The sequence below is a fragment of the Nicotiana attenuata genome, unplaced genomic scaffold, assembly GCF_001879085.1.
Source record: "Nicotiana attenuata strain UT unplaced genomic scaffold, NIATTr2, whole genome shotgun sequence".
Lineage (NCBI taxonomy): Eukaryota > Viridiplantae > Streptophyta > Magnoliopsida > Solanales > Solanaceae > Nicotiana > Nicotiana attenuata.
In genome coordinates, this window is record NW_017673973.1 from 62,437 (window position 1) to 66,384 (window position 3,948).

Here is a 3,948-nt window from a genome sequence, read left to right on the forward strand (position 1 = left end):
ACGTATGGCTAAAACCCTTGATAGGTCCGGTGGAAAAGTCAAAACTAGAAAGTCATAGTTCTTTAACTTGGATGAACGACATTGTGCAATCATCATTGAAGGTACAGACTTCTCTTTTTACCTTATGTAATTTTTCTTTTACTAGGTTTTCACCCTTTTCTCTTTACGTAGATCAATCTCATCGGTACGGAGATGATGAAAAGGGTTTCCCATACGGAGCAGTTGATGCATGATTATCAGACTGAGGCCGATAATTGGATAGAGCAATATGAAAGTCTCCAGCTTGAGATGGAAGTTTTAGAGGAGAACAAGTGTGCCTTGGAGCAGCAGATAAAAGTCATGGCAGCGGAGCTTGCAGTTGAGAAAGCCTCTTCCAATCAGGCGGGCAAGGACAAGCACATTCTTGAGTCATCTTTTGCTGAATAACTCTCTAAGGCTACAGAAGAGATCAGAGGTCTGAAAGCCTTGTTGGATGAGAAAGAAGTTTATGCGGGTGAGGTTGTTCAAACGCTCACCCAAGCCCAAGAAGATCTCCGAGTGTCTACCGATAAAGTTAAGTTTTTGGAGATTTCACTTGCCCCTTTACAGGCTTCTTATGATGTTACTTTAGCCGAGAAGGAAGAGCTTAAGAACTAAATTGATCATTGGGAGAGAGACTATGAAGCTCTTGAAGACAAAGCTGCTGTTGAGGTAAGTTGGGCCATTTTGAACACGCGCCATGACACTCTTATGGAAGTAAGCCAGGAACGTTTTAACTTGGATGATGAGATAGCAAAGATTAAATAAACAATCGAGAAGACTCAGCAAAGCCAAAGTTTTCCTTCGCCCATGGCTGATACCCCCGAAGGTGTTGAAGCTAATCCTGATGTAGTGGTTGTTCAAGCCCCTTCTGATCAACTTGAACCTTCGGCTGCGGATGATTCCATCTTGAATACTGGTTCAGAACTTGCTCCATAGTGAAAGTTTGCTTATGAAGTTAACTAGTTTTTTTTGTTGGTGAACACTTGGTTGTTTTACCCCTGGTCCCATTTAGGGGTAATGTTTTTTGGTAACATCATACCTCTAGTCCTTTTCGGGGGTTTTTATAATGATAATTAAGTTAAGACTAAGTTCATACTTAGTTTTAACTAAGATATCAAAAAGTTTGTGCTCAACTTTTATGATGCCTTTGACTTGAGTTATCGTTCTACTCTTTTTCTGGTTTGCCCTTACCTTTTCTTTTAAGTTGAGGGCTTTGTTTTCCACCTCAATTTTAATATGTGGGTTTTTGTTTTAGCCTTTTAACTTTCGCACTTAAAAATACTTTATTAATTTCGTTGCTTTTTACATCAAGCACGAATTATAAAAGAGGGCCCTTTTATATACGACACTTAATGAAGAAGACGTCTCAACTTCATAATGGTATAAACATACGAAAGAACAAATAGGAACACACATGTTTCTTGGAATAACTTTGATAAAAGTTTTATTCGAACTTGTCAAACTAAATAATACTTTACATGTATTTAAGTGTCATCTATAACTCTTCCGTAACTGTTTTCTTTGCAACAGATTTGTAAAAAAAAATCAAGGGTTTCTTTATGGACCTTGACTAAATACTGCCTTTAACCTAAATATTCGTAAAACTTCAAGGTTTACACCCACGAATGTATTCTTCATAGGTTTTTGAATCAGGATTGTGTTTTTGGCTCGTGACTTTGTTCTGAACTTGATATTTGTTGAGTATAATTTAGGCTTGACTTGAAATTTAATTGTTCCAGTCTTCTTTGCCTTCCCTATACATATATTATAGGTATGTTATATAGTCCCCCAAGTATTTAAGCTTTGAAGTATGAAATCTCGAGCACTTGATTATTCCTTCCACGCGGTCCTTTTCTTGAAAAGGAAAAACATACGGGACTCGGAGGTATAATTTAGATGAAGACTGATTAACCCATTACATTTCCATCAGAATAGTTGTAACCCTAGACAGGGAATTATGTTTCTTCCACGTGTCTTTCAGGTCTAATTTCATCATTTGGTGTGGGCTAGCTTTTTGCCTATCATCTAAAATCGTTAGTGTAACTTTAATAATTCAAAAATAATAATTGTAAGTGGGGATACCTGACCGTTGGTATTTCCTTCCCTTAGAAATAGTACTTCTTCAGATGAACAACATTCCAACTCGAGGGTAGAATCATGGCATCCATGGTTTCAAGCTCATATGCACCTTTTCCTGCGATACCACGAATCTTGTAAGGTCCTTCCCAATTTGGACTCAACTTTCCTGCATTGGCTGCTCTTGTGGATTGGAAAACTTTCTTGAGTACGTAGTCCCCAATCTTGAAGTATCTAAGATAAGCTTTCCGATTGTAATATTGCTCCATAACTTATTTTTGTGCCGCCATTCTTATTAAGGCAGTTTCTCTCCTTTCTTCAAGCAAATCCAGATTTACCCGCATCTCTTCTTCATTTAACTTTTCAGTAGCTTGAGTATATCTCGTGCTTGGCTCCCCTATTTCAACTGGAATTAAGGCTTCAGCACCGTACACAAGTGAGAATGGTGTCTCTCCCGCACTTGTTTTGTTGTTGTTCGGTAAGCCCACAAGACTCCAGGTAGCACCTCTGGCCACTTGCCTTTTGATTCTTCTAGTCTTTTCTTCAAGTTGTTGATAATAACTTTAATTGTTGATTCAGCTTGTCCATTGGCCACTGGATGATAAGGTGTCGAGGTAATCCTTTTAATTTGCCAACTTTGGAAAAATTCTGTGATTTGTGCTCCTATGAATTGCGGGCCATTATCACATACGATCTCTTTTGGAACCCCAAACCGGCATATGATGTTACGCCAAATGAAGTCTCTGACCTCTTTTTCTCGTACTTGTTTGAAGGCCCCTGCTTCTACCCACTTAGTAAAATAGTGAGTGAGTACTAATAGAAATCGTACCTTGCCTTTGGCTTGTGGTAGTAGACCTACGATATCCATCCCCCACTTCATAAAAGTCCATGGTGCAACAACCAAATGTAATAATTCAGCTGGTCGATGCATGTTGTTACCATATCTTTGGCACTTGTCACATTTGGCCATAAAATTTTCCGCCTCTTCTTCCATTTTTGGCCAGTAATAGCCTGCTCTGATTATAGTTTTTACCAAAGATCTTCCTCCAGTATGATTTCCACAATGTCGCTCATGTATTTCTTTCTTCACGTATTCTGTTTGAGAAGGTCCGAGACATCTTGCTAGAGGGCCACCAAACATTTTGCGATATAAATTGTCCCGATCTAAACAATAACGAGCAGTCTTTTGACGAAGTGCCTGAGCCTTTTTCTTATCTTCAGGTAGTATTCCGTACTGCAAAAAATTAACAATCTCGTTTCTCCAATCCCAAGTTAGATTATTGTAATTTACCTCGTTTTTATCTTGTTCAAGCACTGAATGAAACAAATGTATTACAGAAGCGTTTCTTCATTTGTTACTTCTGCAGCGGATGCAAGATTAGCCAAAGCGTCTGCCTCGACATTCTCTTCTCTTGGTATCTGCATAACTTTCCAAGTTTAGAATTATCTAACTAAGTCCCGTGCCTTTTCCAGGTATTACTGTTGTTGATACCCAATTTTTCCCTATAATATTTTCAAAAGTGCATATATACCGTCAAGACTATGCATTAGCATCAATGGACATTTTTTTTCATAATTTCTATTTTTTAAATTAACTTATTCTAGTGTTTTATTTATATAAATAATTACAAATTGCATCACAAATGACTTTATAGCATTTCATGACTTAATATTGNCGGAATTGAATTTACGGGAAGTTCGGAGTTGATTTAGAAAGAGAATTCTCATTTCGGAAGCTTTAAGTTGAAAGAATTGACTAAGATTGGATTTTTTAGTAAACGACCTCGGAATCGGGATTCGAAGGTTCTAGTAGGTTCGTATGATGATTTCGGACTTGGGCGTATGTCCGGA